The 15,642-nt window shown below is 35.0% G+C and overlaps 1 long non-coding RNA gene across 1 annotated transcript; it reads right to left on the bottom strand.

Annotated features, from left to right (window-relative positions):
• Nucleotides 1-265: 265 nt before the first annotated feature.
• LOC111926166 (uncharacterized) lies at nt 266-6,022 on the bottom strand. The gene is made up of 3 exons (XR_002862728.2): nt 5,702-6,022; nt 711-787; nt 266-496 (listed from the first exon to the last, which is right to left on the bottom strand). It is a non-coding gene; the product is annotated as an uncharacterized LOC111926166 (long non-coding RNA).
• Between the last annotated feature and the right edge of the window lie 9,620 nt (nt 6,023-15,642).

Below are 15,642 nucleotides of genomic sequence, written 5' to 3'. Positions count from 1 at the left end.
TAGCAACATACATTTTTCGTTTCTGCTAAAATAGTGTACTACTTTCAATCACAGGACAGTTGAGGTCCAAAGGGACCTGTGGAGGTTGTCTGGTTCAATCCCCCTGTTCAAAGCAAGGTCACCTAGAGCACATTTCTCCTGAGCCATGTCCAGCTGGGATTTGGATATTTCTAATAATGGAAATTCCATAACATCTCTTTGGAGTCTATACCAGTTTTCAATCATTCTCACAGTAAGGAAGGGCTTTTTACATTTAGGTGGAATTTATTTTATATTTGTGACGATTTCTTCTCACAGGAGAATAACTGCCTGTTACTGGATGCTACTAGGATGAGTGTGGCTTCATCCTTATTTCACCCATCAGATGTTGATAAACTCTGCCCTGAGATTTTTCTTCTCAGCCTCAACAGACCCGGTTCTCAGCCTCTCCTTGTTTGACAGATTCTCCATTTCAAGGGAAAGAATGAGACAGTGTCACTTGTTTCTTACAGTGGGCCTGGACAAGAGGAAAAATAAAGGAAGAAAAAGAGCATGGATTTCAGATTCAAATTAGGACAGACTAAACCAATTAAATGTAGGTGTATTCCTTAGATGGTCTACATGTTAAAGCTCCCATCATCATTAGTGAAAATGTAGAATTTAATCCATATTAATATATTAAAATATCCAGATACTAGTTTCTTTCAATTTTCTGCTCTGTTTAGGCCTACCTGTACATCTCGAAGAGTCAAGAATGGGATACTCTGTACTGCAGTGATACAGTAGGATACACACAGGCAAGGAAAGGCTAGAAGGAAGGTAAAAGATGGCCATTTCAGTATAATTAAGGCAGCAAGGAGAACAATTCACTTCTGATTCAGCCAAGTATCAGGAAGATGTTTCTGTTGCTTAGACTCTGACTGAAAACTGGTGTCTTGGATATTAACAAGTTTATTACTTTAGGTTGATCTTATTTTAATGAAAGATAATATATTTATTATTTTTATTATTTTTAACATCATAATATTTGTCTTACTACCCCAGTTCAATAAAGTTAAAAGACATCAGTTGACGACAAAACTACAGTGGCTAAAATGTTATTAAAAATAAAACAAAGTTTGCGGATAAAATTTAGATGTTCATTCATTGGACATATAGGGTTGTTTCTTTTTTTATTATTTTTATTTTTTTTTTAATCTCTCTTGCAGTATATTCTATGCATTTGTTCTCCTCCTATCAATTAATACAGAAGTGCATCATTGATAAGTTTTTTTAGGACAAAAAACATACAATGTACAATGGCATTAGAATCCAGAAAAAGGTGATCAGTCTTCTTGGAAATATACAGTATATTTTTAAAGGTTTGCAAAAGTTCAGTACATGCGTTGCTCTGACTTTACATCTTAAGGGGGTGTTCACAAGTTGATCTCACTTTTTAATGGTCAAAACTGCTGTCAATTCTTATAAATGACCGATAATTGGTCAGGAGAAAAGACTCCCATCAGCCCCCAGCAGCTTCAACTTCCTTAGCTCCCAAAGCCATCTTAAAGGTAAAGTCACACCATGACAACATGTCACATGTCAATCGCAATACTTGTTCTGGTGTAATGGCAAGCAGCAATATGAAATGATTAATTAACTTTCAGTAAATTCATCCAAGAGCAATCCTTTTAGTAATTTTTCTTCCAATAAAAACTAAAGAAATTAAATTCAAAGATAATGTTGGCCATTTTACTGGTCATTGTAATAAAGAACTTATTTTGAGTCACAAAAATATTTTTGTGTGGTAGATTCTATATACTAGAAATAACAGCTATTATTTATATTTAGCAAATTTTGAAAAGGTGGTTGCTATCCTTTTTATTGCTAAATTCTCTTGAGAATTTGTCTTACATTTAGTAGATTCACATAACTTTATTCTTATGTTCTTATGTTGGCTTAGGATATCATTACAGAAAACACTTGTTAGTCTAATAAATTAGGACTGCTCATAAATCTTACCCTTTCACATTGTAGAAAACTACAACACAGTAAAATTTACAGGTTTGTAAACAACTACTTTATATCTGTCTATTACTCAATAGACCCATTTATACTGTTAAAGTGCTTTCTGCCACTTCTTCTGCTTTGTTAATTGTAGACAGCATAATTTATCTTTTCCTTGATTTTACTTTTTTACTTCATTACTTAAATTACATTTTAAAATTGTTATTTCTTTTTTCACAAAATAAGTGCATGATTTGTGAGGTAAAGCATTCTTGACAAATTAATGCAGTTTTATATGTTTGTCTGAACATTTTATTTGTTTATATTTCTTTCACCTAATATAGGCTTGGATTTATATGACAATGTAGTTTAAATCAAGATAAAAGAAGTAAGCCAAAGGGCAGTACTGTCAGGCTATAAAGAAGGTAACAAAAGGTTTTAGAAATAAACTTGACACAATTCACAGATATTTTGTTCTCAAGTGTGTGTTACACAGATTATTGGAGTTTCAGAGGAATATATTTAAAAACCTAAACGACCAAACTGAATGTTAGCAACATCCTGTTTACATTTCTATACATTTTTATAATTTGTGGGCTCTGAAAATTCCTCTCTTGTTTTCTACTAAGAGCTTCCTCTTCAGACATAATTTTGCACTCAACAAATAAGAATTCTATGGGTCACTGATAGTCTAACCAACTATTGATTATGGAAGTTAGGTTGGCTTCCTGGCTTTCTTTCTAATGACTTACTGTGAATTTCATTAATTCTCATTCTAATAGGCAACCTTCAAACAATATTTAATCACTTTCATTCCCACCTACCAGTGCAGTCTTTCTTTGTACTTCATCCCATTGGACATTCACAATGAGGCATATCAGTATTTGATTAGATATAAAAAGTCCTGAGTAACTGAATTATTTTCAGGTATATATGTACATACTTTGTTATCACTAGAAAATGTTAGACTGAAATTCAGTGTTTTCCTTATGTTTTTGAGGGAGCATAAGACATACACAGGAAAGAACAGTTTTTCTGATTTCTGGTTCAGTGTTTTGGCCATGAGCCTATAACTGTGTGGTCCAAACATACACAGAGCTCAGACTACAGAGTATTTCAGCTAAAACCAATTTAGCTTTGCATGAGCTAGTCTTAGGAAAAAAATAGAGAAGTTTGGGCAGTTTCTTGGCTTATCACAGCCTGACATACTCTCGCATCTGAATAGACACTATCTCATCTTATTTTCAGAAAACTTAGGTAACTTTACTCTGTTACTGTACTATCCAGTGCAGACAACACCAAGGAAAAGTTGGGAGAGCATCAGTAGAAATATAGACTACAAAGTAAACCCTAACTTTATGGACAATGCTGAATTTTATTAGTTCCTTTCCTTCACAGCTATGGTGAAAAAAACCCACAATGTTTTCATCAAGTCTTCCCAATGCTATGCATTCCCCATAAAGTTCCCTTTCCTCCTGAAAGGCCTGAACTGCCTGTATCTCTTCTGGAGATATCTCCTCGGAGATTTGCTACAGACAAGCAAACAGATTTATGGACTAATCACTGGATTTATGGACTATAATCAAATTCTTATATGCTGAGTATTTCTGGACACAAGCTACTTGTTCTCAGCAATGTACAAACATGACACAATGGATGATAACTACAACTATATAAATAATCATAATAATAAGCACTGGGAGTGACTATGATGAGGGATGTATAAATTTCTGTCAGCCAGAAATTAAATTTTCTGACTTTAATAGTAGATTTCAGAACTTCTCCTCCAGTTCTGTTTTCAAATTGTGAGGTATGATACCCAAGAGGGTCACAGGAGGATTCAAAGAAGATTATAAAGTGTTTATACTAATTGGGTAGCATTAATTACCCAGCTGTTTCCAGCAATTAAAGGCAGTTAGCTGTTCCCAGGCTAATGGTACACTTGTAGAAAATAATTAGAGCAGCTTCTTGTAGCACCTAAACAACAGCCCTATGTTTTGAGAGGGAAAAGAGCAAGAGGTTTCATGTGACTATATTTTGTCTTCAAAAATGGAAGGAACTTGAAGGGATTTTTTTGTCAGCAAAAAACACAGAAAAAGGTGACCTTCTGCTAAGAAAAGTAATGATAGTGATGTTACCTTTTCTAAAGCTATGTATGTTGATGTGAAACTCTAGTCTGGATTTGTTCGCACAACTAATTCCAACCGGCTTGTAAAAGCAGTTTCCTTTGTACAAGCATATTCAGGTAACAAAATTCTTTTTTACTTCTCTTTTTGGAGAAATACTTTAGTTTAATCTAAAGTCTAAATTTAATCTAAGTTTAATCTAAAGTCTATTACAACTTCTGTAACATAAAATCTAAACATGAAGACTCTCCAATAAACCAAATTCGTTGTGAAGATTTATGAAGTATAATTAAATGAGAGAAAAGTTTAGATATCATTTAATTTTCTAGTCATTTTGGTAATGCAATCTCTTGTGCCATTTAAATGGTATTTACAGAACTTTCCATTATGTGATGTAGAAATCAGATATTCAATCTCCTATTTCATGTGGGATCTTAAAGTGATATTCAGTTTTAATAATTATAATTTGTTCTCCCAGTGACAGTTACTACAACAGTAAATAAGTACCCAGTACAGTGGCTTCTGCTGAGATATAGCAAAATGTTTAAGTGGCATTTGTGTTATTCTGTTATCCTGGATCATCATATTCTTGAAACCTGCTAGATGTTCAACCATCTGAAAAATGAAGGGAGCTCTCTAGGGTTCTAGTTCTCAGCATGTGCAGGATGACAGTATTGAATTCAGCACATTGCAGGTCTAAATAAATATTCTTTCACTCTTTTCTCACAGACATTTTAAAAGTGCCTAACGCCTGCCAATAACAGGTACAAGCAATTTCACTTATGGAGATAATGCTGAACAGGTTTTACACAATAAAATACCCATATGTAGTGCCTAGGCTCAGTTTCCCCTTCTTTCTCTGCTGCATCTGCCATGTACATGTCCTAACAACCTGCCTGGAGGCACTGTCTGCACACTTCCAGTTACTTTGATTGAACTGTTGAATTAAGATTCATTCATTTCATAGCCCAATGAGTGACCTATTTACTTTGAAAGCAGGAGTCTCAAATTCTGCTTCTTCTCCTCTGTTCCTGTTTCTGGATTAGTTTCTCAGCTCCAGCAATATAAAACCGATCACTATGTACAAGGTATTGAGTACAACCATTTCTGACAAAACAAATCAACAAGAAAACAGAAACAAATACCAAACAACAATAACACACTCTTTTAAAATTAAAGAAATAAATTATAATTTAAATTCAGAAGGGGATTAAGGGCTGTACTCTCAGTTTACAGCACTGATCTCTCCTATGTTTGCAATTATGAAATTTCTAAGGAATTGTAGCTACCATCTTCTACCTAATGAATAACTGAACCACCCTTTTTCTCAGGAAGGCTACTATTAAAAAAGTGGCAAATTGACTTGATGGAAATACCAAGTGTCTCAAAAGACTGATTGCTGAATTCTGTACCAATTCAGAAAGGACTCTGTATCCTGAAGTTAAAGAGCTTTCCATGGAAGTCACTAGACTCCTATCCTGTGTCCATCAGGAGGTCTTTTGCAAATTCTACAAATATTAGGATCATGTGTCCTTTGACAGATGTAGGGAGAATCCTGAGAAAACCTTCTTGCACATTTACAGAGATCCTTCCAGCACTTTCTCATGTACCACATGCAGCTGCCGCATCCTGTCATGACTATGTGTGCTGGGAGCTGTATCAGAGCAAAACCAGACCAGATCAAACCTCCTATGGTTATGCCCATGCCTATGCCAAGGTTCTGGATCATAGGTACAAAGAGAAATATCAAGTCTGGGTGAATGATACAAGGTGGTCAAGCCAAAACTGGTGCGACAAATGCTTTGAATTGGAGTCTTCTGATCTACAGAGGATGCCTTCACCAGAGCTTTCGGTCCTACTCTTTCCAAATGAGGGACACTGCTGTCCTAGTCTCCCCCCACAAATTAAACACAGCATTCCTAGCAGATGGATCCTCTCAGTATGTCACAGTGTGGACTGCCTTACCTAGGACTCAAGGTGTTGTTACTGTCTTCATTTGTGACACAACAAAGTGGATGGTCTTTAAAATAGATCAACATTCTTTTTTGCATGGAAAGGGAATTTTAACTCCCCAGAAAAAGAAGACATAAAAAAGGCCGAGATGTCAAATAGGCTAGTCTGAAAGGATTGAATAAAGGCTGACAGACTGGTGCTGAGTGTCAGAGACATGGCTTTTCTTTTGGCAGTGTCTCTGGCAGGAATGGGTGTATCAGTGGCAGAATGTGAAGGATGCTTTTCTTTCAAATAGCTTCACTGTGGGCTCATACACGAACAGGCCTACTGAGTGGTAATAACTCTGTGCAGTGTGATGACCTTCACAATAATGGGCTAAAGTTTGATTCCTCTATGAAGTATTTACTACTAGTGGTCTGACTAGCATGGCACTGTTCAGTGGATGTCTTGACCTAAAAATCTTTTAGAATATAAATGTGAATTAGATTGTGAATAGAAAATGAAGACAAAATGAGAAAAAAAAAGTAGAATTCCATTGTCTTGAAAATAATTTTATTTTTCTCTATGAAGCTAAAGGACAAGCTTTAGATGACTTTCTTTCCAGAGAAACTGAGAATAGTTCTAATGGCATATACACATACACAGAGTTGAAAACAATGGTAGTTTTATGAAAACCACAAAGGATTGATGTATTATGCTGAACTACTAAAGCCTTCACTTTCTGAGACTGAAAATTCAATTTTCCCTAAAAAAAAAAAAAAAAAAAAAATTAAATGGAAATTACTGAAAAATAAAACTTAGGTGGAATACTGATTCCAAAAGGACGTCATAATTCAAAGGACCAGATTTTACTCAAGACTTTTACTCAAAAGATGATTTTTCTCTCAAGAGTGATGGAGTCACAAAGTGATTTTGCTCAAGGTGGTTTTGCCTGAGATGGGCAAACACAGAGCAGTTGGAACATATGAGAAAAAGCCTGTACTAATTAGAGCCAAAGAAAAACAGTCTTCCAGATGACTTACATGGACATTTTATGAAGCAAATTAATAGCAGGTAGGAGAAAAATTCTGAAGGAAAACAATATTTGAATTGAGAACTCTGCTTGTCCTTTATTAATTTATTTTTGTTGCAGTACTCAAACCTACTCAAAAAAGGACATTCCAGTGTTTCATCATCCCTAATGTCAGCAAGATTAATATTGCCCCAATCCATTCCCAGTGTCTTGTATTGCTCAAACCATATCTGTCAATTTTATTCAAGAAAACGGATTTCAGCAACATGATACCAACACCACACCTATTCCTCAGGGAGCAAGAATGTCTATGGATTTCACAGCATGTTAGCATTAGTCTGTTGGACAGGTTCCCTCCTTTTCTCTCTTTATAAGCAGTAGCAAGATTTCAGTTTGTCCTGGGGCTACTAAAAGAAATGAAAATAAACTTACATCAGATGTTTAAAATCAGGAAATAGAAGTAGTGCTTAAGTCAGAAAATATTAATACAAATTTGCCATGTGAAGCATCATTCAGGGAAATAAAAGCAGACAAACATCAAAATACTCTAGATTCAGATTTTCTATTATATTCTGAACAGATTCCATTATGGCTCTCTTTATGTTTTCCAGAGTGCCTTGTCTTTGGAAAATAATAACAACAAACCCTCTCACAGACTGTCTGCTAATGCACAAAACTGGTCTCTTTTCCAGTTTCTCAGCTCTTGCAGCACTCTAGCTTCAGTAAATGGACTAGCATGCTGTTTTTTGGAACAAAATGTATTGCCATCAGATGCTTACCAGATGTCAAGCATAAGTACCTCATTATCGATAAGATTAAAAATATATCTTGAGCATGCAAAAATCTATGTTTGAACTTTCTGAATATTACATACAATCATTAAAGATTTAAAAATAGGAATACGGAGAGTGTTTTTAGGCCACCTTCTCACCATTACTGAGATCAACCATCAGCAGAAATGTTCTTCAAGCAATATTTTTAAGTTGTTTTTTTTTTTTAAACAGTAATATGTTATATAATTTTGGTCAGCTATATTTATCCAATTCTGCAAATCATGGAGAAGAAAATTCATGTCAATGCTGTTGTACTTGGGCAAACCTCCTACACCATGCTAGGCCTATGATCTTTGAGGTTTTACAATCGAAGGAAGCATCCCACAGATCCTTAGATCAACATTACACACTTTATTATATTATTCACAGTCAAGTTACTCAATTAGAAGTCTTTCTTAGGATACAAAAGGAAATTTTAAAGTAGGTTCTTCAGTGAGAGAATTCTCTAAGAGTGAAATTTTCAAGTAATTACATAATTTAGGAACACCTTTTCTGTTGACAAAAAATAAAAAAACTTCATAGGAAAATCCAGAATTATTAAGCTACAACAACTTCTCCTGTTCATGAATTGGATTGGTTCTGTCCTACTACAATGGATCAGTTTGTGATTATCACAATTATTCCAAAAATAGGGAAAATTAAATATTATAATTCATTTGAAAAAGTAATATTCATTATGTAAAAATAACTACTGGATATGAAAATTTTAACAATTATTGTGCTATTGGAAAATAAACAGAATTTAAAAAATGTTCAGAAAAACACAGCACATTTCTTATATGTGATAACATTCTATTTGATTTTCTTGTACCTCTCTTTTCAGGGTAGATTGTAATTGCTTATAGCTGCAAGGCTGCAGAGACTTTATTGTTATACAATTTGTAACTCTTTTTTCAACTGAAATATAAAACTACTTCAAAGGGGAAAAAAACTTCCAAAAGTTACTTTAAAATTTTCCATGCTGCCAAGACTCTGATTCTATTGGAGAAAAATGCAAAAAAATTTAAAAATGTTTGTGCGTGTCAGCAGTATCATAGGGTTATAAAGAAGGCTTATTTAACAAGGCACAGGATTACATGAAGACAGTAAGGTACGTCACCCTGAAAACTCAGCTTCTGAGCCTCCTGACATAGTTTTTTAAGACTTTTCCAGGACAGTAATTGTAAACATAGATATGTGTACATTCTTTCTGTTACATGTCTTTTGATGAACTTCTCTCATGGCCAGTGCAGTGGGAAAGTGTTACCCTGACCATCCAATCCCTGGCCATGGTCAGAAACCCATAAATCCTGGGAGGAAAAATAAACTCTCTCTTCTTTTCACCACACCTCGACCTGTGTCCGTGTGATCTATTCATCTTCAGCAGCAACAAAGGTGAACTATGCTCTGTACACTATACTAAGATTCCATGTGGTTAAAAAATAATTTAACTCATTACTAATCAAATGAGAGAAGGATAAGGAGAAATAAGAACAAATCTTAAAAACAACTTTTCCCCATCTCTCCTTTCTTCCTGGGACCAGTCTCACTCCTAATTTCTCTCCTCTCCCAGGTGTCACAGGGGAACGGGGTTTATTGACAGTAGCTGTGACTTTGAAGTTTAGCAGATGTAATATAAATTTTTTCAATGTTTTTTCACCTTGAATTAACTTTTCACATTTTTTCATGAAGTTATGCCGTGTTCAAACATTCATTGTGTCAAACTATCCTGAAATAATTTCATGTTAGTACTTTGTAAGATGATGATATTTATAATTTGGAAAAAGAACATAAATTTGTTGTAAAAACATTGCCCAAAGCAAACTGAGTTGCACTATTTCTCTTTAAATTTGATAAAAAATTTTGTCTGTTGCAATTGTTTTATGCTGTAGGCTATAGATTTTTTTGTGCTTCCTCTGACTGCCACATGATTTATGATCCAGATCTTTCAAGATTATAAAAAGAACTTGTCTCACAAATTATTTTAGTTTTAACAAAAACTGAGTGGGAACAAGGTTTGGGTCAATCACCACACAGACTCTCAGAAGAATTTATAAAAACTGACACAGACAGCTCTGTACGTGATGGTCTGCAAGGAAGTTATAACCTTAGTTTAAAGAGTTGACAGAAGATCAGAAAGATTTTCTTCTTTATTTTTTTTTTCCCTTTGAGATAACTCAGTTTTTCTTTTCATACCATATACAGCTACAGTTACCTGTTGTCCTAGGGTGACTTTATGATGTTGGTATCATAAAGGTGGTATAAAAAGCTGCTGAAAATTGTTCTTCAAAATGCCAACTCAAAAGTCTGAAATACATTTGATGCCAATACTACAAAATTTTATCAAACTTCAAAATATAAAGTTATGAAACTTTATGTCAAATGAATCCAAAACATTCATTGAAAGTGGAAAACTTGTTTTAGCATGTGAAAAACATCCAGAAATATGAAGAAAGCTTTTCTATTGCTATTGCATTTAGTAGTATCACTTTTTAAAGCAAAAATTGTATTTTTTTGCTTGTAGTTTTTATTTTTATTTGTGGGTTTTTTTGTTTGTTTGTTTGTTTGTTTGTTTTTTATTTACTACATAACTTTCCTTAGAAGGAAAGGAGGAAGGGAAAAAGTCAGTAAGATTAAATATTGAATCATGGGGAATTTATGCTGGAAGGAAGACTTACTGAGATTTGTGAGCATATGAAAATTCTGCATCTTAAAAGAAAGATCTGGTATAATCACAGTTAAAATTTATTGACTGTGACTGCTAAAGGGGTCATATTTCCTAGTTTTCTCTGGAGTGTTGATGTCTCTATTCCTTGGCTTACTTAGAAATAGGAGTTGGGACTCATCAGGGTTATGCCCACTTTTGCCCTCAAACTCACAAAACTGAGACATCTGAGAACTAATACAGCAGAAATCTGGAAATTTCCTCTCAAAACTGTTCAAAAAATGTGAAGCCCATTCATCTGGATTTGTATTTCTAAAGGAATTTAGGTTAACTCTACAATCCCTTCCAAATTTGCAATTATCTCAATTATCCATTAAAACAGACATTTTGTCAGTATCATTCTGGACAGATGTAATTCCTATGATTTTAAAAATGTCATCTATAATACACAGCAGAATGTTTTTTTATCTTAAGAACAGTGGCATGATACAGCACTGGAAAAAAAAAATTGGTCAAGCAATTAAACCTTGCTTGTTCAAATGTAATGATGTGCTGAAATTTAGCATTATAAAATCTTGAATGATTTGGTTGTTAATGGGAGAATGGCATTTCCCCTATCTATGATGATCCTTAGTGCCAGTCATCTGTAACCTAAGGATGCCAGCTGTTCCATGACATTTTGGTACAACTTAGTTTTGATCTTACTCGAAAACCCTTTAAAAGGCAAAGGTCTAAAACACTGTTGCAAGAGCAATTAAAAAAATAAAAAATACCAAGGATCTTTAAATTCTCTGCCTTAATCACATTAAACTGAATGTGCTTAATCTTAAGAAGATTGTGTAATTAGAAAACAGAGAAAAAAAATTAAATTGTAAAATGGGTATTCTGTAAAGAAAGAAAGAATCATCCTTGTTATCTGGTTCAGCTCAGCAGCTTTCTTCTCACAAAAAGAACTGCAGTACAAAACCAGGTTTCTTACTAGGCCCATCTGTGCTGTTCTAAGTGAGCATAGCACCTTCAGATGGGGTAAGATGCATTTGCCAGCTTCTTAGGGAGTTCAGAGACATTACACCTACCTGTGGGAACAAGCCTTGGATGAAACTTTAGTTGAACTGAAATGAGTCATGGCATTCTGTTTGATTCGAGTAGGACAAGGACTTGAACATGTATAGGACTCATTCATTTTATGTAGTTTGCCTCCCAAGTCTAGTGTCCTGATTTTTGGGATGGTTTTTTTTTGGGGAGGGAGGGCAGGGAAGAATAAGGGAATTATTGCTGCTTATAACAAAGCTTTTAAGTTTCCAAGTTTTTGCAAGGATATGGTTAGGGCTCTGATGAAAATGCATAAGGAAAAGGAGTCTAAATGTGCTCCTTAGCTGGCTCTCAGGTTCCAGCGTTGCAGTTTTCCAGGTCATCCTGCTGTGTTAAAACTGTGTTCTATTCTGCTATTATTACCAAAGCTTACTTTCATGGAGTCAGTGTGAGCTCCTTCTTTTTGAACAGTGTGAAAAAGTATGTGACATTCTTTTTTTACTTTTGCCCCTGTTGAGCTGGAATAGAGTTAACTTTATTCCCTGCTCTGCTAGCAAGGACGCTTGGGACTGTTAGAAGCAGGGAGGGGACACAGCCAGGACAACTGACCCCAACTGACCAAAGGAATATTCCATACCACATGACATCATGCTCAGCACATAAACTAGTGAGACAGGTGTCTGGGGGCCACTGTTCAGGAACCATATGGACATCAGACAGCAGGTCTTGAGAAATTGCTTTGTACAACACTGGTTTGTATATTATAATTTAACAGTAACAATTATTATTATTTACCCTTTATTTTCAATTCTGCTAACCAGCCTTTATTTCAATCAGAACATTTTCTTTTGTTTTTCTGATTCTCTCCCTGGTCCCAGTGCTGGGGTCAGAATGAGAAGATGGCTGTGTGGTATTTAGCTGCCTGATAGAGGAAACTACACCATCCCTTTTTGCTGCCCAACACGTGGCATTAACTTGTGAACCTGAGATTAAATTCTCACACTCTACCAAGTGAGGAGCTAGGGATTTTAAAACAGTTTCATCAAAATTTTTTCCTTATTAATATGTGTGATTTTTTTTATTTTAATACCATTGATGGGACAAAAAGCAACCATATTAGTGATAGAACCAGAGAAGTGCAGTGGTGACAACACCAGAACTGGCTTCAACATACACCAATTCACCACCACACACTATTCCTCCTTCCCTGAAGGATTACTATTGCAGATAGAGACCAAAGTCATTGACTAAATAAAGCCAGTGGAAATTTTAAAGGGATAGCCCATAGGCCAAGGGAAAATTAATTGGGATAAATTGAAAAGTATGGGACCCAGGCATGATGTAAATTGTATAGGATAAGGGTTGGATGTAATACAGAATCAAAGTGGTGTACAGTGCAAGGTGTTACCTCCTGCCCAGACAGTTCCTGAGCACTAGACTTCAGACATGTACTGAGAATGACATAACATGGTATGGAATATGGCTTTGGCCAGTTTGGATCATCTGTTCTAGGTGAGAGAGGTAGAACTTCCAACATATTTGCACTGAGAATAATAATTCCTGTTCAACCTGATGGTTATGTGGGTTTGTTTTTGTACATACCTACTTAGTCATTTGGTTCCCTCTTCTACATTTTAGAGTAGAAGATCTAACTCAGGGCCATGTTTTACACAATATTTTTGCATAAACACTTGAACTGAAGTCTAAACCCTTTACTGAGCCTTCACTGAGGATACATCACTTAGGAATCTGTTGCTTGGGAAATGCAAATGAGTAAAAAGTGCTGAGCTACCATAACAACATGCGATGCCTAATTTTTAATATCTGTGTAAAATGATCAAATATTTTTGCCATATCCAGTTTTTGATACAATAAAAAAATGCAACTTACTTGCTGCATTTCTTAGTTTTGTAGAAAATATATTTTTTCCTCATACCAATTTTTAGCCATAATATTTATGTACGTTTTTGTAGAAACAAAATATATCATTGCTGCTACTTCAAAACATAACAACTATTAAGTAGCAACTAATACTATACCAAGTGTCCTTAATAAATGGAAAAACTTTGTTTACCAGATTAAAACTTCTCAATACATTTAGAGTTACACATCTCAGAGAGACAACATACAAAAAGCAACATGCATTCTTTTCTAGTTTTCCTTAATTTTTGACTTAATGCTGTGAATCTTCTACTTAAATACAAATACCTTTTCCAGTTTATGACAGAAAAAAGCAGATGCAACTATTTTCACCCATCTGCTTCTTTTGGGTACCTAACTACAGCAGCAAAGAAAGAGAAGACTGTAGCTTTGCCTTCAGGAGAAACGGCAGTGTGAAATCTAAAATAATGTCAGCAGTCAGCTAGACTGTAGCTGCTTCTTATGCAGCTCTCCTGTTCTCTTCTTACTCTGCAGTCTCATAAGGTGAAGAGTTAATCAGAATCAGGATGATTCTTCTAAACAATCTTACCTGAAGATAAAGAGTTCAGTGTCTTGATCAGATCCTTCCAGCACTTGAATAAGGTGCTTAAAGCATAACAAATGGCCAGGGAGAGGTTTTGGTCAATATAAAAATAAGCTGTACTGAGTAATTTCTATGCTTCCAAATCATTCAAGTAAAAGTCAGAATGATAACATTGCTTTGTTTTTTTGCTTTTTTTGATGATGAGGGTTTTGTTTTCAAAGTCAGCATATCTTGCTCCTTTTTTTCTCCCTCATCCTTGCTAACACACCACAGCTTCATCTAGCTTTTCAGGGTATGACTGGTCATAAGTTGTAGAAGGGCTGATGTTCAGGTGTCTTTTTAAAAAGTCAATAAACCATAAGAGATTACAGAATCAAATGGAGCTGTATGATTTAAGTGAATCTCCAGAAAAAAGTGCATCAAAGGGAACCACGCATGCAGAAAAATACAGAACATCCCATTTTTCTCCAGCTGCATGCATGATAAAAGGTGGCAGACAACAGAATAAGGTTGTGTCAACTGATGGTCAGATATCATGGATAGGTACTAGTCCCATAATCTGAACTGGCTGAAACTCTGCTTCATCCTTTACCAATTTACATTCAAATGTCAGAACAGAGACAAACACACAAAATGTTTCACCACATGGCAGCAAATTTCCCAGTGTACTTGTAATTATTTTTGAAAGCCTTCATCTGCTTCCGTTCAACTCGATTATTGTAGATTTCAATTTTCATTTTACATTTCCTGTTTTCTTTTCCCATTGATTTTTTGGTTTTGTTTTTGTTTTTGTTTGGTTGGTTGGTTTGTTTTTCTTGTTTGTTTGATCAGGGGAGCATTTGGGTGCTTTAGTTTTTTCCCCTCTAGCATGTTTTATATTCCTTCTACATCTTTTGGGGAAGTCTATCTTGTTAAATAATAAGTGAGGCTGAACAATGCAGACTTAATTGCCCATGCTGCTTAAGTGGTTCCATTTTGAAGATGCCCTAAAATCCTTGAGAAAAATCTGATATAAATTGCACTAGCCCTAAGCACTGTATATGGGAACGAGTTGGTAGCACTTGACCTCAAACAAGACAAACAAGACGTCAGTGCCTGGCCATCTTATTTAGAAATAAAACAGTCTTTTAGACCACATTTACTGAGCTGAATTCTTTAGTTTCAGGAAATCTTGATTTAAATCCTTCTTAAGATAATTATTTCTCTCTGTTGAACTTTCCTATATCTCTTGAATATTTTGCATCACTGCCATCAGGGCTCTATCTCATTATGTAAATTAAGTATATCAGCCTTTCATCTTCTGTTTCTAACTTTGCATTTCTAGCTTCCTATCAGGTTTTTCAATCATCATTTTCCCCATGCCTATCTCCTTATTGAAAATCTCTCCTACACTATTATGTATTCTTTCCTCACAAACTATTTCCCTTATTTTTAGGCTTGCTCCTCCATATTGACAGTATGGAATAAAAGGTCTCGGTCACTTCACTGATTAAATATGAAATAACAATCTGTCCTTGCACTGCAGTTCCACTGGTACATTAAAACCCAATGATGAATAATGTCTTTTCTGGCCTATCTCCAATACAGAAAGATTACTGGTTATGAACAGAAAT

This window comes from Cyanistes caeruleus, chromosome 3 (genome assembly GCF_971803275.1).
Source record: "Cyanistes caeruleus chromosome 3, bCyaCae1.hap1.1, whole genome shotgun sequence".
Lineage (NCBI taxonomy): Eukaryota > Metazoa > Chordata > Aves > Passeriformes > Paridae > Cyanistes > Cyanistes caeruleus.
Note: the sequence above shows the minus strand (reverse complement) of the source record. Positions and strands in the feature narration are given on the sequence as shown.